Source organism: Sorex fumeus, unplaced genomic scaffold (genome assembly GCF_029834395.1).
Source record: "Sorex fumeus unplaced genomic scaffold, SorFum_2.1 ptg000075l, whole genome shotgun sequence".
Classification (NCBI taxonomy): domain Eukaryota; kingdom Metazoa; phylum Chordata; class Mammalia; order Eulipotyphla; family Soricidae; genus Sorex; species Sorex fumeus.
In genome coordinates, this window is record NW_026606132.1 from 16059054 (window position 1) to 16087031 (window position 27978).

Here is a 27978-nt window from a genome sequence, read left to right on the forward strand (position 1 = left end):
TGACCTCTGATTCTTCTACCTTCTTATTCACAACACTAATCGACATGGAATTTAAGGCACTATCAAGCCACCCACAGGAGATGAACCTTATGTTTGGATCAACTAGCTGAAACGAATTTCTTTGTATAAGGGCCATTTCATAAAATTGACCTGCCCTATCTCAGCAGGTTTTAGGCAGAGACGGGAAGAGGAGCTTTGCATGACTTCATATGTATGCAAGACTAATGCTAAACTGGGGCTAATAAAAGTACTGCTTATACCTCCCAGACAATGGTGACCAGGAAGTTGTTTGAGTGTAATTGTGTTTTAAGCTTTCTGGGACAAAGCGAACTTTCCCCAGTCTTTGCTATTTCCTCGATAAGGTAACAAAATCTAGGAACCTTATTGGAAAGATCGCTATTTTTAAAAATGGGAAAATAAGGTCTGGAGAGATAGTACAGAGGATAAGGGTCTTGTTGTGCACGTAGCTGACAAAGATTCAATCCGCAACACACCACCACATGGTCCCCTGAGCCTGCCAGGAGTGATCCCTGAATGTAGAGCCAGGAGTAAACCCTGGGCACCCCCGGGTGTAGAACCCCCCACCATCAATAGTGGGAGGGGGAGAAAAAAACTGAGATGAACTCACACAGAAATAATAAGCTTTAATTATTATTTTATTTTATCTTTAATGAATCACAGTGAGATCCACAGTCACAAAGGTGTTCATGATCAGGTTCCAGGAATATAATATTCCAACTCCCACTACTTCACCAGCATACATTTCCCACCACCAATGTTCGCAGTTCCCTCCTGCCTCTCCCCATCTGGATCTATGGCAGGCACTTTTTTTTTCTTTCGGTGTGGCTCCAAACCCAAAATCACAGAATCAATGATGGAGTAATTTTGGCACTTCAGTGGTGGGTGTAGAATGGAAGTACTAATGCCCTAAGCCATTAACATTTCCACTCTTGTTGTCACTGTTACCTTAATAAAAACATAACAAAAACACTGCATCAATGATAGAGGGAAATGATCACTCTGAACAGGCTCTAGGTGCTGATAGGAGGTAAAATGACACACATAATAACTATCAGTAACAGTATGGGAAACTACAGTGTTTATCATAAAAAGAAAAAGGAATAAAGAAAAAGAAAATAGTGCTCGCCATAGAGTTGCACTGGGGTTGGGAGGGAAACTGGACATTGGTTGAGGAAAGTGGACTTTTTTTTTTTGCTTTTTGAGTCACACTCACCGATGCACAGGGGTTACTCTTGGCTCATGCACTCAGGAATTATTCCTGGCGGTGCTCAGGAGACCATATGGGATTCTGGGAATCAAACTCAGGTCAGCCGTGTGCAAGGCAAACTCCCTATCCACTGTGCTATAGCTCCAGCCCCCCAAAATGGACATTTTGGTGCAATAATAAATACTAGAACATCGTATATCTGAAACCCAATCATGAATAAATTTGTAACTCTGCAATTCCTGGTGATCCAGTTTAAAAAATTAAAACCTAACTACAAACAAACAAACAAAACCCAAATTGTGATTCTCCCAATTAGGAGATTTTAAACTTTGTATTTGTTCTGTAAATGATAACAACTGTCTCAGAAACAGTTTAATGTATTCCCACTTTCTACAGTAATATGTTACATATTTTTTTTCCTTTTTGGGTCACACCCAGAGATGCACAGAGGTTACTCCTGGCTCACACGCCCAGGAACTACTCCTGGTGGTGGTCGAACCCGGATCAGCCGCATGCAAGGAAAACACCCTACCTGCTGTGCTATTGCTCCAGCCCCAGTAATATGCTACATTTAGGACTCATTTCAGCTTACAAATAAGGTCTCTTTAAATGCCTTCGTTTCTTTCATCTAAGAACATTTGCTCTTTAGTGTATGTTATTATACAGAGAGTCTGTTGTATTCCTGGTGCTTTGAGTCCAAACAGCAGTGTAGCTGGTTTGAGAAGGATAAAAAAATTCACAGAGTAGACTGAGAGAGACTGGAAATGCAAGTCTGCAAAGCCAAAGCAAACTGTCTCCTTGTGTGATCTTGAGCAAGTTATTGAACCTCACCAAATAAAAATTTTTTATAATACAGTCCTGTAGTTATTTAGAAATATGCTAATAAAAAGGCCCTCCCGTTGTTCATCGATTTGCTCGAGCGGGCCCAGTAACGTCTCCATTGGAGACTTTGTTGTAACTGTGTAACGAATACGTCACGGGGAGCTTGCCAGGCTCTGCAGTGCGGGTGAGATACTTTCGGTAGCTTGCTGGGCTCTCGAGAGGGGCTGAGGAATCGACCTCGAGTCGGCCATGTTGGCTGCGTGCAAGGCAAATGCCCTTCCGCTGTGCTATCACTCCTAATTGAATTTAGAAAGTCTCACCTTGCAGTCATATTCTTGGTTAATTTCCATTGTTTCATTCTTCAAAACAGTCTGAGGAATTCTATTATTGACCTTAATGCATTATTTCAATGGTTTCTGTGAATAAACCTATGCTGTGAATACTTTTACCTTTTTTTCATATGTTGATTGTCTATAATTAATTTTTCAGCATAATGTCATTGCAGTGAAGTGAATATTTTCCAATTTCATCACAATTATATAATTCATGTAGGGTTAGGTTCTTTGCAGCATCTCTAGATTGCACGATGTACAATTGCACGATGTTCAGATTCATCCATCTAAAACTTCAACTGTCCTAAAAGATCAGATGAGGTTTGCTCCAATCAGGTTTTGTTGCTGGATAATAAAATAGCAAATACAATGTGTGAGTATCTAAAGACCCTATTATGACTTTTATTTATTCTGGTAGATGATAGTACTAAAATCATACCATGAATAATAAATTTGGCTTCTAAGACAAAATCTCTGAAGGATATAAGTGATAGAAAGAGAGGAACAAAGCACCCAAGCTTCATGACTATTGGAAATTTATCACACATGGGCTGGAGCAACAGCACAGTGGATAAGGCAATTGCCTTGCATGTAGCCGACCTGGGTTCATTTCCTCCGCCCCTCTTGGAGAGTCGGGCAAGCTACCGAGAGTATCCCACCCACATGGCAAAGCCTGTCAAGCTACCCATGACATATTCAATATGCCTAAAACAGTAACAAGAAGTCTCACAATGGAGACGTTACTGGTATCTGCTCGAGCAAGTCGATGAACAATGTGAGGACAGTGCTACAGTGCTACTCATACCTGAACTTGTTGCAGATTAGCTAGCAATTAAAGGAGGAATTTAAGTAAATGAAGTTAATCATGTGATATAAAGAACAGAGTAAGAATAAAGCAAATGCCCAAAGGCAGCAGAAATGGAGAATTGGTCTTCAGTAGTGAGGAGGGGAGGGAATGGGAGAGAAATAAGATGGGGATGGAGGCACACTAGGACAATGGTGGAGGCAAGTGGACACGTTGGTGGAGAGTATGGTGCTGAAATGTGCTATCCATCAAACCACATTATTAACAGGATTCTAAGCCATGTTTCCTAAAATAAACTTTTTAATAAATAAAAAATAACCAATAAACCTAAAAGAAGCACATTCACTGTATCACTGTATCACTGTCATCCTGGTTTTCATCGATTTACTCGAGCAGATGCCAGTAACATCTCTATTTATCCCCAGCCCTAAGATTTTAGCAGCCTCTCCTTACTTGTCTTTCCCAATGATTGGAGGCTCTTTCAGGGTCAAGTGAATGAGACCGAAAGAAGCACAGTAAGTCAAAATATGTTGGAATATTTCAGATTTATGGACATGCCCGAGAGCAGTTTTGCAGGGTTGAACACAGAACACTGAAACAAATCTTTGAATTAAGAAAACATCAATTATTCAAATTAAGTCAATAACTGAGCAAGAATATTTGTTGGTATGGTAAAGTCCTTGATTGCCCGGGAGTGGAGATGCGGGGGAGGTGGTGTGATCTAGAGGTATGATAGATTCACTGCTTAACCTCTCCAAGCTGGATAACTGAGGACATAAAGACACACGTTTCGATCATTAAAGTACCAAACAAACTTTCATAGGTGCCAGAGCAGAGGTTCAGAGTACTACAGAAACACAGAGAGTAGGAAGAATTCATTGGAACAAGGAATGAGTAAAGGATTGCCAATGCAAGCAATGTTTAAACTGAACATCTCCTTGAAGGACAGAGAGTATTGTTGCAAGAATGCGTGGGGAAGAATAGTGCCAGCAATGGCGCCAGGATGCAAAGAAGCATTTCATCAACTGACAAGCTGTCAACTCAAGTGAGATGCAAGCACATTATACGTGATATACCTAACCTGAATAATTCAGACTTGTCGGTATTTCTTCACCTTTGTTTTAGTAATGGGATTCCCACGATTTTCTCAATTTAACATTCTGTGTCCTCTTCAGTTGAGTTACAATTGAACTAACTCTAGTTGTGGCACATAAGAACCAGGCCTGAAAAAAAAAAGATTCACAAAATTCCCTTCCCTACATGATTGATTTATAAGAGGTCATTAAAATTTAGGTGATAAAATTAGCATAACTCCTTAGATTTTAACAGAATTTTCTAGGAGGAGCTAGACTTTTGCTCACTGTACTTGAATTGGAAGACCAGGACCATGTAGATTCTAGATGTGGAGTCTGACAAGTTGATATAAAGTAGGGTGGGGATGAATGAAACCAATAAAACACTCTCCAGACTCAGGTCATTCCTGGGATTTACTTACATACAGGAACACGTTGTCTATTATTCATAGGAAGGGATCACTGTCCACTGTCACTGTCCTCTCGTTGTTCATCGATTTGCTTTAGCGGACCCAGTAATGTCTCCATTTTTGAGACTTGTTGTTACTGTGTTTGGCACATTGAATATGTCATGGGTAGCTTGCCAGGCTTTTGCTGTGCGGGCGAGATACTCTGGTTAGCCTGCCGGGCTCTTGGAGAGGGGTGGAGGAATGGAACCCGGCTCGGTTGGGCTTGTTGTGTGCAAGGCAAACGCCTTACCACTATGCTATCGCTCCAGCCCAAGGAAGGGATAGGGATAAATAACAGAAAAGAAAATGTCTAGAAAACCAGGGTTCCACCTGCTTCAGATACTTGCCATGTCAGTTTCATTTTTATTAACCTCCACTCCATCCATGAACCAGAAGACAAGGTATAAAATGTCTCAACACCAAATCTTAGCAGATTTTTGGTCTTCTAGTGATCCCCCTTATTTCCTCATATTTTTAGCAATCAGTTAACAAAAAAAAAGCTATTCTGCTGGATTCCAAGTGTCCTACTAATTAATTTTGAAAAGTAGCAGAATTAGTGCTGCAACCATCTAGGATCTCTGCAGGATATGATCTGCAAGAATAGCTTCAAATATAATTTCCTGTCTCAGAAAAGTACCGTTTCCTAGGAATACATATAGTGGTATATATCACCAGAAATAGATTGCCCCCAGTTATGTTGATATATATGTATATATGTATATATATGTATATATATGTGTGTATATAATTTTGAAAAGAAATGTGATGAAAATGATGAAAAATCCCATTGAGGAGATAATTGCAAATGGCTTTAAAACATTAACAATAATCCTCACTGATTTTATAGCTCTCAATGTATTGCTTCTTAAAACCTCCACTGAATCCCCACTGAGCTAGATGCTTTGCTTGGTATTGGTGAATCTGTTGTTCCAACCCTTAAGGAACTCAAAATTCTACTAAACTAGATAAGACTATCTTTCTTGCCTTGATTCAATCAGCCAAAATGCCTACTGTTGTTACTCTTTGTGGACTGAAGATGAGAAAAACATTAGAATACAGAAAGCTGTCCTGAATTAGGAAGGGAAAATACGAAGTGAAATGATGGAGTCCCTGTTAATGAAAATGCAGGTAAATTAGATTATGCCTGTTTCCAAAGAAACAGGTGCCATAATGTTTGGGATTATCATTTTGTCAAGGATTTTTTTCTTTCTCAAAAACTATAGAGTCATGGAAGGTACAAAAACAGTATAATCTGTAGCCTTTACCCAGTAAATCTCAATAGATATGTTGTACATAAATGGATATGATGTATACATATAGGTAAATTGTAGATTGAGCATACAATTGCATTACTGCAAAAGTCTCCATTATGCTACTCATTTTAGAGTTTCAACCACTCTTCTGCCCCTGCTCAACATTTCTGACACTCAATAATAAGTTTTTCATTTCTATAGTTTCTTATAAGATGATTTAAACTCCTTAAGGACCAATGTCATTAAAATCAAGTCATGAATTAACAAATCAACAAAACTCATTTAAGGTTAGAAGTCTACAGATAAACACGCTGCCTCAGATTTCTGACTATAAAGATAGCAGAGCCTGTACTTCCGGAAGTTCAATTACAAGCAAATTTAAGAATATAAACAAAAGAGTTGATGCTAAATTTTTTGTGTTGAAGTGTTATTTTATAATGTGAACTTTTTGGTGGGTGGGTCATCCTTCAACACATCATGAAATAAAGATTAATGAACATGCTTCTCATCATTTTCCTCCCTATACAATGGTGCCAAGGGTGATCAAGGCATCCATCCTTTAAATCATTGCATTTCCTTATCTAGTTACTCTAGCTACCACATACAAGTGATATTACCCTGTTTTTGTATTTCTTTTTCTGACTTAATTAATTTAACATGATATTTTCCAGTTTCATCCACATTGCAGCAAATTGCATGCCTTCATCATTCTTTACAGTTGTCTAGTATTCCATTGTGTGTGTAGTTGCATAGTATTCCATTTTGTGTGTGTGTGTGTGTGTGTGTGTGTGTGTGTCTGTATATAATCTTCATGATTTACTAATCTGTTGATGGACATCTGGGTTAATCAAACATTGAATGTAAAAAAACACAATTATGAATAACTTTGTAATTCATGGTGATTTAATAAAAGTTTGTAAGAAAATTATTAAATGTGTTAATTCTATTAACTTTTTCAAATAGACGCAGGGTATTGCTATATGGGTCATAAATTAGTACCCGGGAAAAGGCCACTTAATTATTGAAAGCTGGAATCATGTAATAAAATATCTGTTCAAACCAGTGAAAATTAGAAAAAATAAGAAGTTTAGAAAGAAAAAAATTAATATAAATAAAATAACATTTGGAAAGAGTAAATTTGTCATTTGTTAATCAACTAACTCAAAGTGATGATTAATATATTTCAAATTCAGAAGTATCACTTGGGGGAGAATTATCAATGGATCAAGATGTGAAGTGCATTATTCTTATTATTTCTGCACAATAATCTCCACTGACAGTAACATAGGCCCCGTGGTATGCATTACCAATGTGACTGTCTCATAGGGACTTTCTTAGTAAATTAGGAGGAAAAACTGACCACCTCTCAAGGCAAAAGAGTTTAATCATCAGATGCAGTTGTCCTGGGAGGCTGGTCGACTGTCATCGACATCTGCTGAATTACAAATATAATCTTTTGGGTACATGGCAAGTTGGACTCTATAGAGGAAATATTTCTGTTCCAGAAGAAGCACCTGCTTAGTGTAAAATAAATCTTTAGATTTCTATGGATAGAGGTTGAAAATATACCACGGGTAAGATTTAGCAACATGTGCAAGATGGTCAAACCTAAACGTCTCATGAATGAGGAATAAGCATCTGTTCCAAAGAGCAATTGAAGAGAATATGCAGGTATTTACTAACTACATTTGCAACAGCAACAACCATGGTACCAAACCCAAGACATTTTAGCTATTAATGTATATGTTATTTCACTCATGCTGCATTGAATATAATTCTAGAGCAGCAATTTTAACCCCTGTTATGCATTCTGATCATTATGAGAATTGTTTTAAAATATGGATTCCTTTTTCACATCCTAGGCATAATGAAAAATACCCAAGACCAATGTTCTAGAATAATATTGCTGAAGAGCTCCTGCACTGATTCCCAGGTACAGCTAGGTTTAGAAATGACTGCTCAACGGACACCATTTGTTTGAAGATGTCCAGAACTAAATCTCTCATTTTCCTGTAACAAACTAGTGAATGCATTTAATCCATTATTTCTCTGCATGCTGCGCTATCACTGCCTTAGTTTCAGCCATATGAGTTTGGACTACACAATCGTCCAATCAATTTTCTCTCTAGCAGCAATCTTACACATCCCCATTCCATCCTTCACAACTCCAGAAGTACATCAACCATTTTCATTTCCCACATGTTATCAATGGAGTTTCCTCACGAAGCATTTCTTGGAAGAGAACATATGGCTTCTGTTCAGTTACTGATGATAGACATTATTTTAGTGATCTTAGACTGGAGAAGCAGCAGGTATGATGAGGTAGTTGGCAGAGAACATATTGTATTGTGGCAGAACAGGCAGGAGTGAAGAAATATGTCAAATAGTGTGTTTGATTTTGTGTCTACTTTTTCGAGGAAATATTTATGTCCTAGCAATGTATAGAGATATTAGGATTATATTTAAATCTGATTTGTCAAGTCCTTACTGAAAAAAAGCTTCACCAATCCAATCTCCCATTGACCTTGTTATAAATTCTATCTTTTGGAATGATACTTCATGGTATCTATGATTCAACCACTGCCTATTTCTTTTCTTCATGACTTTTATGCCCTAGGTTCTAATAAGATTGAGTTTCTTAAAGATTCATCAATGCACTATGTTGTTTTATACTCTACTCATTGGCACATGTTGTTTGTTATGCCTGGACAATTCCCATTCTTCACATTTTTAATTCAGATGTCGTCTCATCTGAGAGAGTGTTTTCAACACTTCGACCTAACACATATTTATGCATTCACAAGAGTAAAACTCTTGTTATTTCTGTATTTTGTAGATACCATTGAGTTTAATTTCATTATGTATGTCCCTAAATTCCAATTGAAGTGTTTTTTTTTGTTTGTTTCCTGGAGCTGTGTTCTGTTTTTGATTTCATTGTCTTTTAAATATTTGGACAACACATTAAAATTTAATTACTATAAGAATTTTGTAAAATATGCAAAATTTTATATAAAACTCTCTAAGTTTCTGGTATTTTAGGATAACTGCTATATTCAATAATCTTACAGATAATTATACCAAGAGAATTTATATAAATGAATATATACATATCTGTTTCAGTGTGTATTTTGGGGGGTAATTAGAATAAAAATTACATTAGGACATCATAAAGTATGGTCTAGTAGACGTTTTGACTCAGATTAACAAATGTATCTTAAAAATTTATAAATTTTCAATCCCAGTCAGTTGGTTATATTCATGTTTCTTTATTTACTATTGGCACACTAATTACTGGTAAATTAATGTATGCCATGCTTTTAAATATAATTCAATACATTTATGCAGATAATATTCACACACATATATATGCAGGTTATGTTATATATGCACATATTATTTATATATTCGCACATATAATTAATATATCATGTTTCATAAATTTATTCATAAATATAAGCTTTTTTCCCCTAGCACCCCACACTGACCTATATCCCCAACCAATTAACTTCCTTACAGAACACCAGCCTAACATATTGTCTTTTATTTGATATATCCATATAATCTATCAAAAGTTTAATCTAATAATCTAATAAAGTTAAAACTCAAATTTAATAAAGTTAAAAACTTCTATATTTATCTATCAACAACCTGGTTATTTCCATATTCCCAGCCACCAAAATGGCATTTGCATCTCCCCAACACATGCTGCAAAGTCTGTTATCCTTGATTTCTTCTCATATCCATTGTCCATTGTCCATTCATACAGTATACTGTAGTTACCTCCAAAATGTATCACAAATGTATTGCTTAATTTCCACTTTCCTTATTTCTTCTTCTTCTTCTTCTTCTTCTTCTTCTTCTTCTTCTTCTTCTTCTTCTTCTTCTTCTTCTTCTTCTTCTTCTTCTTCTTCTTCTTCTTCTTCTACTACTACTACTACTACTACTACTGTTTTAGCTATCATCTCTTCCCCTGTGAACTAACAAAAATTTTCTTTAATGTTCTCTTTCACGGTAGTTTTGCTTCTTCCTACAAAAAATTCTCTAAAGAACAGAATGATCTTTAGAAAACTCAATGCAGTTAATAGAATCCCCCACCTTAAACCATCAAAGGCTGTTCCATTGATGCCGAAGAGATAGGACAGTGGGTAAGGTACTATCTTGCATACAACTGACTGGGGTCCAATACCTGGAATGGTATATCATCCCCTAGCAGTGTGAGTCGTATCTTAAACACAGCTTTTGTGGGCAAAAATCATAATAGTAACAAACAAAAATGGATGTCCCATCGCACTTCAAATGAAATATGCTTCAAATAAAATATACCCCAATCTATACATCTACCTCATCTCACCACTTTAGCTTTCTAGCTATTCCCCCTCTGGTTGCAGTTCCCTTTATAAAAATTACTTGCTCATTTAGATTCCCAATTAAAGACCTTCTCTTCAGAGGCCTTCTCTTAACATCCAGTGTTAAGAAGCCAGCCAGTTGTATTGACATTCTAGTTTACCTTTTTGCACTACACACACACACACACACACACACACACACACACCTGGTTGTTATCCCCACTGAAATTAATTTTCATAGAAACATGGCCCCTACATCTTTTGTACTATAAGGCCTTACCCATTTTTCAAAAATATTCATTGACACAAATGAGCTCTTTGCTAAACATTTTGATTTAACGTGGTTTTGAAATCTTTGTCCAGCTGAATATAGCTCACTCATTGGTTTGACTTCTAAATGTGTAAAACTTTTACATCCACCTCCTACTCATTTATATTTCTGCGAAAAGAGAGATCGTGTGTTAAGTAGAAACTGCTAAGTGTTCAAAATTTCATCTTCGCATCTTGAAGTCTAGAGTTCATTTTCACAGTTGCCCATCCACAAAGGAATGGACATCTGGACATAATATTAAGTTTTCTTCAGAGGAATAGCACTGTCCACTATCCACTGCCCTCCCTTTGTTCATCGATTTGCTCTAGCGGGCACCAGTAATGTCTCCATGGTGAGACTTGTTGCTACTGTGTTTGGCATATCGAACACACCACAAGGAGCTTGCCAGGCTCTGCCATGTGGGCAGGATACTCTTGGTAGTTTGCTGGGCTCTTCGAGAGGGTTGGAGGAATCAATCCCACGTTGGCTGCATACAAGGCAAACACCCTACCTGCTGTGCTATTGCTCCACCCCTTTCAAAGGAATACAAAAGGAAAATATATTTCCAATAGAGATTTGATATCAAGCTTATAATACAATAAAAGTAATTAAGTATTTTCATGTATTTTTTCTGATGATTTGGAACTGTATTTGCAATACTGATAACCATACATTCTATGTGTATTCAGTCCAACACCCACCACAGCTACCCGCAGAGTGCCTGCTTCCCTCCACCACTGTCCCAAGAGCCCCTGTCATGTCAATGCAATTCTTTAAACAGAATCTCCATGGAACAGGGACAATTAATAGAACAAAACAAAATTAATTCACATATAAAACAGTCTATTCTATGGGTTTTTTTTCTGTTTCACAGTTTTGGTCAAATCAAACTTCCTTCCATTATTATTGATACATTAGTATTTCTAACTTTTGAAACTTTTAAACTTACATTTTCTGAGAAAATGTTCCACCTCATTTTATAATTTTGAAGCATGTTATTTAATACATTATTCTCTTTATCTGCTTTATGCTCTTCTTCTCTTCCTCTTCCCTGCTTCCTGTACCTTTACCCATGCATCTTCCTCTTCAACCTTTTGAATTAAGTTTTGTTTTTGTTTTTATATTCCATAAAAACTAACTTCCACATAGTTTATTCCTTAATTCATAATTATAATGGTTATAGATGTTGTTTTATTATATGTTTTACACCCAAAGTTTTTTTGATTACTTATTTACCTTATAAATTTTATGTTTAAATATAAAAACTATAAATAATTTATTTTATATAAACATAAGGTAAGGTAAAAGGTAAAGGCCCTCCCGTTGATCGTCGATTTGCTCGAGCGGGCCCAGTAACATCTCCATTGGAGACTTTGTTGTTACTGTGTCTGGCATATCCAATACTCTCGGTAGCTTGCCGGGCTCTCCGAGAGGGGCGGAGGAATCGAACTCGGGTCGGCCATGTTGGCCGCGTGTAAGGCGAACGCCCTACCCGCTGTGCTATCTATTTATATATTTTATCTCCCAAATCTTTGAGGAAAGTTTTTGTGGAATGATAGTTTATATTTTATGCCTCTCCAGATTTTATGTGACTGAGAAACATTTGCCAGAAAATAGAATATGAATAGAATCACAATCGAGTAACTTGAATGGTTAGAGTCATATTGTACAATGAACATAACCACATAACCCAGTTATTTTCCTGATAGGAAATTGCATGACTAATTGTGCATAAGCATGTAAGATAGAGCTGCAGACCATGGAAAAGCACCAATATTAAGATTTCATCATTACATGATATAGAGGAACAGAGCACTTTTTAAGGAGAGTCATTTATGAGAGCAAAAGAAGGTAGACATACCCATAATGCTTAAATTTACTTCTGTAATTCCACCAATAATTAACAAAACCCTGGAGGATTAGAACCAGTCTGTATTAACCAATAAAATGAATACTTCTTCTGGAAGAGTGGCCTGGACTACTTTATATATTTATTCATTGATTAAGACACCATGACTTATAAAGTAGTTTATAATAGAGTGGTTTCAGGCATACAATGTTCTAACAGAATGTCACAACCAATGTCCCCTTCCTTCCCTCCATCAATGTCCCCAGGTTCCTTCACATTCCCCAATCTGCCCCTTTGGCAGGCATACAGAAATTCAGATTACTTACTCCAATAAAACTTTAAGGAATTACAAAAGAAATTATCCAAAAGTACAACCATAACAGCCAATTTGTGATGACTAATTACTGTATAATTTTACCTATGTAAACAAATGAATTCAAATCATTTAATACAACATACCACACTGCATATTTTCATTCACATAATTAAGTTTTCAACTCTAGAATCTAAAATACACTTCATCAAGGGGCCAGAGTGATAGTATAATGAGTAGAGTGCTTGACTTGGATGAGGTCGACCTGCATTTGATTCCACGTTTGGTCGACCCCATTTGGTCTCTTGAGTATGCCAGGACTGATCCTTGAGTATAGAGGCAGGGGTAAACACAGAGTATCACCAGACGAGACCCCCAAACACAAACAAAAACAAAAAAATATTGTATTAAATTTTATTTTGTACTTGATCTTGTTGTTACTTGATCTTATTGTAGTAATAATTTTTTACAGACATAAAAAATCTGGTGATATATTTTACAGTTTCCATGAAGTAGGCAAAATCTATAAATGTAAAATCCACTAAGAATAAAGAGATTAAGAAAATTTAAATGGGACAATATGAATAGTCATATAAATGTACAAAAGGCTTTATCCTAAGAAAGGGAATATTGATTTTATCTCTGAAAATATAATAGTATAGGCACTGCTTAAGTGTCTCCATTGATAAGTAGAAGATTGCAATTAAAATCTCTGAATGCAAAAAATGATCAAACAGAAAAATCAATATAAATGAGATATAAATGCTTTATGAAAAATGGATAATATCCCTTAGCAAGCTAGGAATAAACATACCTTTCTTCATCTAGTAGAGGGCCACCATATGCACCATTAGTGATAAACATATAAATACCACATGTTGGGAAGTTTGTCCTGTCTTTAAAGAAGCTATTTTAATGCTTCTTGCAAAACTGGTTTCAAGGCTATAAATTCCATAAACTGTTGCCTTTCCAAAAAGCTCTGTGAACTTCCTTCAAATCTGAATATTAATATAGTTGTATAGCGTGTTCTTGGTGAGGTGTTCATTTCATTAGGATTTTGCACTATGTCCCTTCATTCTCTTCTGGCTCTAAGAATCTAATTTTATTGATCTGCTGTAAATTTTACGGGCTTTCTTTTTCATGTAAGCTCCTTCTTTGATGTGGCTGCTTTCAAAATTCTGTCTTTGAATTTAGTCATTTGAAGTACAATGGGTCTTGGAGTTTTCCTAATTGAGTCTATTTACACTGAGACCTTTTAGGTCTCTTTGACCTCAATGCCTATGATCCTCAACTGTGAGAAATTCTTATCAATGATTTTTTTAACTTTTGTTTATTAATCAAATTTGCTTTCCTGTTCTTCAGGGACTCCAATGATTCTTATATTGTTCATCTTGAACTCATTTCATAGTTCTCTGTTTTATTGTTCTTTTTAGACAACTTCCCACCTTTTGGTGTTTCCTAGCAGTTTCCTCCTTCTCATTGTGGATCTCCTTGATCTTTTGTTCAACTGATGTTGTTATGCTGTACAGAGCTTCTATTGAGTTTTATACCTGCTACCATGCTCTTCATTGAGTCATTTCTGATTGCAGTAGCTTTCCCATTCTGACTCATGTTCTCATGTGCTTTACTGACTACTTGTGTCATTGGTTCTTTGAGCTTGTTTAACATTCTCATTTTGATGTCACCAAAGTCACTGTCTGGAGAACACTATCCCAGAAACCCATTCAAGGCTGAGTCATATTGGGCACCCCAGAGGGGCCGTGTGAGGCCAGGGTCTGACTAAACAGAGCCTCGGCAGCTGAAAGCTCCCACACTACACTATTGTTGTCTTGCTTCTAGCCAGCCTCCACTGCTCTGGACAATCCTCATCCAAAAATTTAATCTGCTAAAAAACTCAGATATGTGGGCTTTTGTGATTGAAAACTCTAGGCTTTTATGGATTTGGGAGGGGCTACATCCCCCCATCTCCCTGTACTTCTGGCAGTCATACATACACACCCCAACACTTCCACCCAGTTAAAAATTTAAGTCCAGCTGTATCACCTCGTTAAAAAATTCCAGACTACCTGGAGCAACATCTCAAACTCTACCACACTGATAAACCAGTACCAACACACAGATTGGATGGGATATAATTTAGAAGGCAACTGCTGTTGATTAACAAAATATAAACACAGAGGGCTTAACCTGGAACAACATCTTAGTAAGTTCTTATACAGTCTTCAAGGTGAGATAAAACAATCTTCATTTTCTTCTAAGGAAAGAGTTTTTGTTTTTGTTTTTGTTTTTGCTTTTTGGGTTACACCCGGCGACACATAGGGGTTACTCTTTGGTCTGTTCTCGGGAATTACCCCTGGCAGTGCTCAGGGGACCATGTGGGACGCTGGGAATTGAATCTGGGTCGGCCTCATGCAAGGCAAACTCCCTACCCACTGTGCTAAGGTGTAATTGTGGTGGAATTTGTTGTTGGAATACTGAAAACCTATAACAACTCATCATGAACAACTTTGTAAACCACAGTGTTTGTATAAAGTGTAAGTGGGAAATTGGGAACAAAAGATAAATAAATTTAAAGAATAAATAAAAGCATTGTCTGAGGATTTACAGAGTTTGTTGGTGTTGTCTGTGCCTTTGATGATATTGTTTTCATTGATTGATTTTGGTGGCTTTTACGTATTTTCCTCACTGGGTTTGCTGGTGTTCTCACTGTGCTTGAAAGGAGTCTTTGTAGTGAGATCCCCATAGAAGATGCTAAGGGATTATGCTGGGGGTTGCTCCCTTATTTCTTTGATTGACTCCACTGATTGACCGTAATTATAACTGCACAGCATGTAATTTCCTGAGTGTATCTGTAGACTCAGGATTCGTGTGTCTCAGGGACTATGGTGTGAGCCTTTTATTATGGTGCAGGTCAGATGTGGGGTCTTCTTGGACCGAATCAGAAGGGGTAAGTGCTCTTCCTCCCAGTGAAGTCAGCCAGATGCAAGCCTCACCGGGAATAATGGAGCAGCCAGCAGGATTAAAGACCAAAAGTCTTGTGTAAAGTGCTATGAGCTCTGGATTCTAAATGCATACAATGCTGGCTCTTGACACCTTATAGCTGAGAACCTCCTGAAAATCCCGTTCAATGAAAAGGAGTTATTGTTTCTTAATGGCACCCCAAGTCCAAAACAGTGTATAAAAACATAAAACTGACCTCTGTTTGGTACAAATATGTAGGAATTCTCCAACTCCAGATATCCCTGTGTCATTGGCTATGATAAGAATCTATTTTGTCTATAAAGTTCAACTTCTGCTTGTTCTTACTTCCTATAGTATCTTATACTTAACAACACTTTCAAATAATTTTCCTATAGGCAAATACCAGTAACATAATCTGTTTTCTGGGGAACGCAACCCAAGGCAAATTACACTGGAAATACCCAAGAGATTTCTTATAACATTAGACTTTAACCCCAGAGATTTTGACTTAATTGGCATAGGGTAAAACCTAAACAATTTAAACGTTCCCCAGATAATTCAAATGTGCAGTTAGGGATTAAAAAAACTATTGTTGTGACCCATTAAACTTATTAATGAACCATATGATATGGCCACTCCTTTGGGAGAGTAAAATACTAATCTATTAGGGTAGTATTTTTCAAACCATGATGAAGCAGTCTACCTTATAAATAGAAATATTGGCTGCTTCTATAGTATATGTTCTTGAGACCAGCTGTAAAGACAGTTCAAAATTTATCCTTGGAATACTATAAAGTGAGTCATAATAAGGCATTAATAAAATTTACTGCAACACTCTGTTGTACCTTAAGCAGAGTAGTTTATCTTTAGTCCATTTTCTATCTCACATTATACTCATCTGCATTGTTTAATATTGTTCATCAGATATTATGCAATTAGCCCAAATAATTACACATGAAGAATACTCCAAATACAAATATTCTGAAACCTCCCTCAATTATGTCTTTCTCAGGGAGAAATTAAGCAGCAAAACAAAATGCCTTCAAATTAAAAGTCTAAGAATATTTAAATTAAAACTGCTATTCCTTCCAAATTTTTTATTGCTCTAGATTTCAGTCAGAAGTATATGGTTGAAGGGAAAGTACAGAAATGAATTTCCTTATTCAGTATCTATAGTCAATTGTCGTTACATGTGTGAGCTGTGTATCACTGGAAAAGTTGAAGTAATTCAACTTCTATCTCAGTTGTAGACATCTTTCAACAGAGCATCAAAATGACAGGCCTGCAACCAGAAATTTATAAATGAGGAATGCAAATCTTATTGCCAATTACTTTCTGAGATATACTATATTCCTGTAACCTGGTAGTTTATATCTTACAAGTGCTCATTATTGTTAGCAGCTATAAAAGCCAATGAGTTGGTGTAAAACAACAGGATAAAGTGAAATAAAAAGGATACTGAGATTATTGCTTTAATATTTTGTTTTCCTATTTAAATACTAGTGAAGTTTAAGATTTTATCATATGCAGGTTATTGGAAATACTTAGAATTTGAGTTAATCCACTACTGAAATTACATGATGAATAGTGTACTTAAGATCTTTACAAATGGAGGGTAATAATAAACTATAATAACCTTGTGAATTGGTTAGTTGTTAAGATTATAAATAAAATTATTTTGCTTTCATTTTTTTCTAAATACAAAATAGAGTGGTGGTGTGGACTAGCACATACCTAGTTAATACACTTAGACTGAGTGGAGGTATTGAATAGCTAACTATAGTAGTGGCTGAATAAAAATATGGCATAATGAAAATAAAATTTTCCTAAACAAACATGAATGTGTCTGTGACTTATTTATTCTTGGTTTCTTGGTTTGGAGGCTAAACCAGGCACTCATGGTCAGGGAACAACTCTAGTAGTGCTGGGATCAGACACAGGCTAGCCTTGTGCTCAACCCTTGTACTATGTCTCTGTCTCCAAACATGGAATTGATTTAATTCAATGATGATCTACTGTTGTTTTTCACTAAAGGAATAGATTAAAGAGTTAGTGATCATTCTACTTTAGGTATCTAGTTAGTTCTTTCCTTTGCCCTGCTCAAACTATATGTATACATGTATGGTATGTGTGTTTTGTATTCTTGTTTTTTTATTAAAATTATATTTGAATTTTTAACTATTTTTGGTTTTGAACACATGAAGCAATGCTGAAGAGGGAGTTGCTCAGTGGACCACGTAGTATAACACTTCCCAGATGGAAACTAAAAGATCTAGACAAATATCACATTTTATAGCCAAACCAATATCACATTTTAAAAATTAGAGTTATGTGTCTAATATCACATTTTAAAAATTAGTTTGAATTAGGTGCCTTTTCCAGACACTCTCATCTGATGCTATCTTGAAATCAATCTTCTAAGATGGGAAAACATTAAAAACCTATCCCCCAAGTAGCAGTCCCAAGTAGCAGTCCAAATTTGAAATTAGTTTTCATCATCATAGACCATAATGGAATATGTCCAGAAGAAACACTCCATAATTTTGAGAAGTGTGTCATTCTTTTTTGTACCAAGCTTATCTAGACTTATCTAGTCTTCATTCCTTCCTGATTTTCTTTCAGTCAAGTTCCTCTTGAATGACAAAAAAAAACTATAAAACTACAACAAATACTGAATTTTTGAACCTTTATCATAGCATTTAATCTCACAGGATTAATCTCATTAGGCTATGGCTAATAATTTAAAACTCCTCAGATAAAGCCACCTTCAAAGAGCCACATTCAGACAGACAATTTTTCTTTTGCCTTACACAGCAATTTAGATTACACAGCTTCAAATGATATTTGGGACACAGTTGCTTTTATTATACAAAAAGTTTGCTTAATTACACACACACACACATACACACACACTACACATACATACACATACTTACACATATACATATACATAATAGTTTATATATAAATTCCATCCAAAAGAGAATAAGGGTTTCATTTTAGCCACATCACTACTAGCACTTGATTTTCTGACATTTTTAATAAAAGATTAATTGCTGTGAAGTGATATCTCCTTTTGATTTGCATTTTCATAAGAATAAGGGTTGATGAGTCTTTTTCCTAATCAGCTTGTTGGCTATCTCCATCAATGATTTTTGAGTAGTATCTGTTTAGATCACCTTTCCATTTTTTATTGTTCTTTGTTGTTTACTCTCCAAATTTAGATGTCTTTTTGTTTTGCCAATTGTGTTTTATGCAGTGAAGAACCTTATCGTGTTATGTAAACCCATTTTTATATTTACTTTCATTTGCTTACCAATGGAATTATTAAAATACTGAAGATACCACTTCAGGCTATCTGTAGGGGGTTTTGTCCATGTTTTTTGCCACGCATTCTAATATTTAAATATTTCATACATTTTGAGATATCTCTTGTGTTTGATGATGGAGTTGTTCAATTTCATTGCTTTGCATGCAACTTTCCAGTTTTAGAAAACTTATTTATTAAAGAGCCCTTCCTTCCTTTTTTCCCTCCTCCCCGTTCCCTCCTTCCCTCCTTCTCTCCTTCCCTCCTTTCCTTCCCTCCTTCCTTCCTTCCTTCCTTCCTTCCTTCCTTCCTTCCTTCCTTCCTCCCAAGATTTTTATCCTATTTCTCACTTTTATTTAGACACTGCTATACAGTATGTTAATAATAGAGTTTCAGACAACTTTCAACTCCAAATCAACCACCATAATCCTCACTCCTTCAGAAATGCCCCAAGATTCTCTTCCATGACCCACACTACATGTTAGAAAACAATACTTGAAAATCAATTACTACTGTTTGGGACACATGCTTACAATAAATAGTATAGCCTCTTATGGTTTGTTATGCGCATTTATCTGAATTCTATCACACTGAAATGTCCAAAGACACTTATGTTTCCACCATTCCACTTTATCACATCCTGCACACATACACACAGATACATACATTCCTTTTTCTTGAAATTTTCTTATTTCTGCAACAAGAGGTTTGCCATCATTTGATATACTTCATTCCCTTGACTTGTTACTTTTGTGAGCTGAACCATGGTTTACAACTCACAAAAATTCAAAAAGCAAACATCATATCCTGTTAGCAACCCCAGAAACTCAACTCCAGAAACTAATGACTTGTATTTATTCAATTTATGTATCCGCATCCCTTAGCTGTTTCATTGTCTGGTTTCAGCCTATGGAAATTAAGGATAGATAAAACAATCAATCTTAATTGGTTATAAAATGATGTATCAATCAATTTGGTATGTGGCCAGGTGGATGTGGCTAGCAAAGGGATCTGAGTAGAAATCATGGATAATCTTCTCCATTGCCCTTCTGGAAGATGTGATAGATCCATCAGGACGTCGGAGGGCAGTCATCTTGGTCTTGTAGTTGGTGAAGGACAGTCGGGCGTTATGAATGCTTTTCCTGGCTTCTGCAACACCTACCAGCACTGCTGCTCTTCTCTCTTTGAGGTCTTCCTTTATTACTTCTCTGCACTGCTTTGCAAGCTCAGACATTTGCTTCTGGTTGCCTGAGGCTTGGATCAAGCCTCGTTGGCAAATAAACTCAAGAAGACAGGCATTTTTCTGTGGCTATCTCTCTCTTGGCGTTCCTTGCACAATCATGGAGGTGCTGAACCAGTCGATTGTATTCCTCGTGAATGTTGTCAACAACGGCATCTTCCCATGTTGCAGCAATAGTGCCAAAGAGCTCCCAGTTGGTGGTCATTCTGGGAGTTCTCTTCTTAAACTTTGCAACCCTTTCTCCCAGCTCCATAAAGTAGAATTTTGCACGAAGGAGACAGTGGTCTGATTCCATTTGGAATTTTGGGACAACAGAGACATCGGTCAGGAAAAACCGTTGATTGAAAATGATGTGGTCAATTTCATTGTGGAACTGTCCACTAGGAGACTCCCAAGTCCAGTGTTTAGATTCAGCCTTCTGTGAGTTACCAAGGATGGTCTTGCTCAACAGGATGAACTCAGAAAGTCTTTCACCCTGTCCGTTCCATTCTAGTAAATATTCTTATTTAATTTTTAAATTTTTGGAACCATGATTTACAAACTGTTATGTGTACGGTGCCATACATGAAACACTCCAACACCACATTTTCCACTCAAGTGTCTACCTCCATCCACCACTGTCCCAGTGTCCCTCACCCCCACTCTTCCCTATGGTACACATTCTACTGAAGGCAAGTTTTAGTTCCTATTTCTTTGGAGATATATATATATATATATATATATATATATATATACCGTTGATGTGTGTTAAAAAGACACTGTCCTTATGCTATTTTGGTCTAGCAACCCTAGGGTAACATACCTCATTCAGATTTTCTCAAATAGCTAAGTATCCTCCAAAGTAATATAATCCCCATTCTCATTACCTCCCCTCCAGTTCAATTAAACAGATATTGCCTCCCAATGGACCATTTCTATAAATCATGAACAAGATGATAAATGGGTATATAAAATTTCATTGAGCAGCTTCAGCACATTCAAAAGAGAGAGCATGTATCTTGCAGAAAGACACTTATTTCACCATTTCTGAGAACAATTTAAAGTAATAAACTAATAAAGTAACAATTTCAAAGGCAATTTCTGAGAATCTTGACACAATCAGAATTCTTCCAAGTAAAGCAGGACAAAACTGAGAGACACAATTATTTTCCTGCCTCAGTATACTTATCATACATCTCATAAATACATGGGCTCTTTGTTGATTTCATCCTTTGGGAATTCCATGCCAAACACAGTAACAACAAAGTCTCCAATGGAGACGTTACTGGGCCCGCTCGAACAAATCTACGATCAACGGGAGGGCCTTTACCTTATGTAAGGAGGTGGCATCAGAAGCACCTGGAATCCCATCTAGTGGGATCTCACTCAGAGACTTTTCTGTGTATGTGCACAAACAGCGAACAGCAAAGAAACAAGATCAATATTGACGCCGAATAGTGACTACATTTGTCAGAGTCAGATTTGGTTTGATTATACATGAAATACCGTTATTAACAAATTCAAAGTAAAAAGTTTCGATTTAGGAAGGAGAATGAAAAAATTGTTAGTGCATTTGGTAGAAAATTGATCCAACACATAATTGTATATCATCATCATCATCCACATTGTCATCTTCATCAAAATCAACACTTACCAAATGCTTTCTATGTGCTAAGGGCTATCAAAATGTATTAGTTTTTTTTTTCAATTCTCACTTATCATGCTTTTTTAAAATTTTTTTATTAGTGAAACACCAGGAGGTACAGTTGCAGACTTACAAATTTTTGTGCCTGGATTTCAATTATACAATGATCTAATACCCATCCCTCCACCAGTGCCCATTTCCCACCACCACGGATCCCAGTATCCCTCCCACTCCCACTCCCCCCCATCTCACTCTGCCTCTGTGGTAGGGCATTTCCTTTTGTTCTCTCTCTCTCCTGTTGGGTGTTGTGATTTTCAAAAGAGGTATTGAGTGGCAATCATGTTTGGTTGATAGCCTACTTTCATCATGCTTCTCACATCCTGGGATGATCCTCCCAACACCCTTTATTTGGTGCTCCCTTCTCTATCTGAGCTCCCTTTTCCCCTAGCATGTGTGGCTGGCCTCCAAGCCATGGAGTAAAATTCCTGGTACTAATCTCGGCCAATCTTGGGTGTTCGTCTCCTATTTTGTTACTTTATGTTCCCCAGATGAATACAATCTTTCTATGTCTATCCCTCTCTTTCTGACTAATTTCCCTTAGCAGGATACTTTCCATTTAGTACCACTTGTATGTAAATTTCATGACTTCATCTTTTCTAAAAGGTACATCGTACTCCATTGTATAGATGTATCAAAGTTTCTTTAACCAGTCATCTGTTCTTGGGCACTCAGGGTTTTTTCCAGATTCTGGCTATTATAAACAGTGTTGCAATGAACAAACAAGTGCAGATGTCACTTGGACTATATTTTTTGCCTCTCTGAGATATATTCCCAGGAGTGGTATAGCTGGGTCAAATGGGTTCTCAATTTCTAATTTTTTGAGAATCGTCCATACTGTTTTCCAGAAGGGCTGAACCAGATGGCATTCTCACCAGCAGTGAAGGAGGGTCCCTTTCTCGCCATATCTGCACCAGCACAGGTTGCTTTTGTTCTTTTAGATGTGTGCCAGTGTGAAATGATATATCATTGTTGTTTTATCTGCATCTCCCTGATGATTAATATCATGCTTTTTAAACCCTTTTTATACCCTATTTTACATATTATGAAATGACTTATGGAGCTAAATTACTAGTTTAATGTCACAAAGCCTCACAACCCAATATCTACATTTTCCTTATAGGTATATTAATAGTTGGTAAATATTGAGGTCCATGGCAATACCTGTTTAAAACTGATAGTCACTGAAAGGGTTTTTAAAGTCATATCTTTGAAAAGATAGACTAAATAAGAAAAAGACAAATTGTCAATATCAGAACAAAAGCATTCTAAAACAAGCCAATCACATACTACCTATATAATAAGAATTCAGTGATAACTCTGAAACATATGCAAACATTACTGAAGATGAACCAATGTGCAGATGTACCCAAGGCATATTTGTGTCAAGATGGTAAAATAAAGGTGGCTTCAATCCAAGCTTCATCAGGCAAGTAAGAGTACTCACTATATACTTTATATTTTAGTGGAAGTAAACTGATACATTCTCACAGAAAGTATTAAAATGTATGACTATACTGAGATAAAGGTTAATTGGACAAAGTATGTGAAAAATATGTTTTAAAGAATCTTTTATTGAGGAGATAAAAAGACAACTTCACAGGAAAATGTAGCTATTCCCTTAAGGACAACTTCACAGAAAATGAAACTATCCCCTTGATAGTAACTTTGTAGAAAGAATCCTAAGAAAAACTCAGAAATGCTTTTTTATGATATGTTATTCAAGTTCTAGGACTTATATCCTTGAATTAGTCTGAATTCTCTGAACTTCTGAACTGTCAAAAGAAAATATCCAATTGTTCTTAGTGCTTCTTCTATATATCTGTGTGTGTATATATATATATATATATATTCAAACATATATATGTGTTCATGTATGTATATATACAAACACATATATGGATATGTGCAGATATACATATATATCTTAGAGATTGGAACTACAAACTATTAATTGAAATATTTATGATATATTTAATTAGAATAAATTCATTAACTCTAGATTTCACAGTAAAAATGGATTACAGAAGGTGGACAAAGATCTTGTCCTTCATTATGAGAAGCCCAATTCATATTTTTCAGAAGTGTGGGCCCAAAGCAATAGTACAATGTGTACTTTGCCTTGCATGCAGTCAACCCGGTTCAATCTCCAACACCTCCTTGAGTCCCCTAAGTCTGCCAGGAGTAATCCCTGAGTATTATTCCAGGAGTAAACCCTGATCACTACCCCCTTACAACAAACAAAAAAATCAGAAATGTCCTTTATTCACTTGAATCACAATCAAGAAAAAATAGGTACTTAGCCTCAACTCTTCATTATAAGCAAGTATTTTCAAAGTATTATTGAAAATATCTATGTAAAATGTTAGTATATATTGGCTTCCTAGGTTGTACTTCAGTTGTGTAGTCTTTCTATGCCAGTCATTCCATCATTACAGTTACAGAGATATTGATGTACCATAGGTTTCTTGTTTTTGGTTACTCATTGAAACATTAAACAATAATATCTAGATTTGGACTCGGGTCAGCAAACAACCAAAAATCTCTTCTGTTATTATGTTACTCTGCAAGAATCATTTGAGGAAACAGTTTCCCTATTAATGAGGGCTATTTCCATAACAGCTTCCTGATAAAACTGTCATTATGAATACACACAGAGAAAATTTAATTAGCTTAGAAGAGGGGCTACAAAATGTTACCTGCTGCTAGTAAACATTCCCACTTATGTAGTACATCCGTTCTCAGTGAAAGAGCTGACTTAGCCCTTGAGGCACGAAAATAGTCATGAGCAACATGGAAGGGGATGAATATGATTGTGTTCCAATATAATTTAACTTACAAAATTAGGTAGTTTTGGCCAATGAGACAGTCCCATTGTTTATACTCATGGTTTTAACCATTTTCTCAGGTTTAAATATTTTTAAAAATGTATTACAAATGGATATTATTTCTTATCATGTTAGTGAACATTAAAGTCAAATAGTTTCTGTATAAATAATATAAACAAATTTATTCAATAGAACATGATTGGCATCCATATATTTACTGCTCATAAGTTGCTTAATTAATTACTAGATACTATATATTTCGGCTGGAGCGATAGCACAGCGGGTAGGGCGTTCGCCTTACAAGCGGTCAACATGGCCGACCCGAGTTCGATTCCTCCGCCCCTCTCAGAGAGCCCGGCAAGCTACCGAGAGTATTTGCTATGCCAAACACAGTAACAACAAAGTCTCCAATGGAGACGTTACTGGGCCCGCTCGAGCAAATCGACGATCAATGGGAGGGCCTTTACCTTTACCTTTACCTTTATCTATATATTGATTAATTAAGCAAATTATGAGATAGATGTTGGTCTGGAGCGATAGCACAGCGGGTAGGGCATTTGCCTTGCATGTGGCTGACCCGTGTTCGATTCTTCCATCCCTCTCGGAGAGCTCGGCAAGCTACCGAGAGTATCCTGCCCACACGGCAGAGCCTGTCAAGCTCCCCACGGCATAATCAATATACCAAAAACAGTAACAACAAGTCTCACTATGGAGACATTACTGGTGCCCACTCAAGCAAATTGATAAACAACAGGAGGACAGTGGTACATGTTACAGTGCTAATCAATACATGTTAAACAAATTTTCGCTGAATTGCATTACTAACAAAACCATAGAATTTCTGTGGATTGTTCAGCTCATATTGGAAAATGACTTCTCCCACGAAAAGTATACAATTACCTCCAGCCACATGACAAAATGTTCTCTGGCAACATAGATAATTAAAACTCCAAAAAGTGCAAACATTACATAATGCACTGTCACTGTCACTGTCCTCTTGTTGTCCATGGATTTGCTCAAGCGGACCCAGGAACGTCCCCATTGTGAGAGACTTGTTGTTACTGTTTTCGGCATATATAATACTCCACGAGGAGCTTGCAAGTCTCTGCTGTGTGGGAGAGATACTCTTGGAAGCTTGCCGAGCTCTACAAGAGGGGCGGAAGAATTGAATCTAGGTCAGCCGGGTCGACTGCGTGCAAGGGAAACGACCTACCCACTGTGCTATCTCTCCAGCCCTATATAATAACGTGTTACAGTTACTTAATATCTTAGTTCTAAACAATGAGCTATGGTAGTATAGTTCTATTGGTCAAATTAAGCCTTCCATACCATTGAGAACTCATGTTTTAAAAAATTATGAGCCAGTATATAAACATTAACTCAGACTTAGCAATGAAAAGCATGAAACGTTCATTAGTGTTAATGAAAATAAAGACGAGGGCACAGAATCTGGTATCTATATGAAACCACAGCCTTTTCTTTGGCCATACTATTTAAGGATTATTAATAATGCCTTACTGAGGAAGAGCTAGGAAATAAAAATGAAAATTTGAACTATTTCTTATTTTTCTAACTTTAGAAGACAGCATTAGCTTAAAGTATTACTCTCAACTGATACTTAAGTAACGTTGATAAAGTTCTGACTCTTAAAAAACAAGTGTTATTAAATATTAATATCTACCTTTTGCAGACTCTAATTGGTTATTATATTTAATTCCACTGACCTCAGGAGCCAATGCAAATGAGTTTCCACCAATGCAAGATGGGGTAACTTGATTATCAAGAATAAATAACATATGCTTTGGCTTAATATAATTCAAGTGGATAATAACAACACTAAAGATAATAGCTTCAAGATAAAACAACATTAAAAAATATCATTGGATACCACTGAATGTTGTAGATAACAGCACATTTCTATGAAAATTGATAAAGAAGGAAAACCTTGCCTCATTTTATAAAACTCTACCATGAAGTTTCCAAACAGTTGAATAAGAAAAATCATTTTTCATAGAATTATTCTAGTGTTCAAAGCAGTGGAAGTATATGCTAGTAAAATATACTTTTAGATACCAAAATTAGTACAATGGAGTTTAGTAATTAGCATTGTGTTTGCAAGACAATTGGATGAAATGTTGACAGAAACTTTTGTATGAGGGATGAAGCTGTCAATCTATCATTACAAAAAATGGTGCAACTCAATAGTATGCTTTAATATTTATTGCAAAAAATACATAAAACTATAAATTTTTATGAGATACTTTTACAGAAAATAAAATTTAGCTAAAATCTAATCATGCTTCAAAACTTAAATCATAGTTGGGAGGAAATAAAAACTGAATATCCACAAAAGATCAGTGAAAACCAGACTATGAGTAACTCTAGAGAACAAAGGACCTATTTCTACTAAGTAAATTACATGGTGAAGAGTAATTTGGAGTCCCTTTTAGAATAATTTAAGATAAAATGACAAATCACTAAAATTCAAAACAACATTGGAGAAAGATGTTGAAATAGTCATGTAAATCTAAATATGGACTAGGCATTAGAGTATTTTAAATAATTGTAACCTTAGATGTGATAAGGATGTAACAAAAATGATACAAAACAATTTAAGTTAAAGATACTTAATTATTTACAAACTAAGTCACATTATGTATAAGATTTATTCAAAAATATTTCAACCAAACTGTCAGAATATTATGAGATTTCAGCAAGATAAAATATTTGAAATTGTTGAAATCAATACATGGTATTCATTATTGCAAAACTTTTTTATTTTATTTCAGTTTGAAAATTTAGAGTATAAAGAGTTAATAGATGCGGATTTCAAGATTTATCAACCCCAGTAAACTATATTCAATATAAATGTTAATAAAGTGAGACAGGTTTTAAATTGGATGAGTTTATATTATATACTCACATATAATCAACTAGGCTACTTTTTGTTTGAGATTACACAGTATTGTGGTTCAATTTCCTAGTCATTTACCACTAAATAGTCAATAAGTTAGACTTAGATTTCATAGTCATTTCCTGATTTTCCATTATGAAGAAAGAGATCTGTGTTTCATTCTGTATGTGAGCATTCATGTTAATCAAATTATCAATATCTGTTCATATCTCAAATAGAACACTTCATATAAAGACAAAGAGCTGTTGATTATCAAGATGTCAGAGA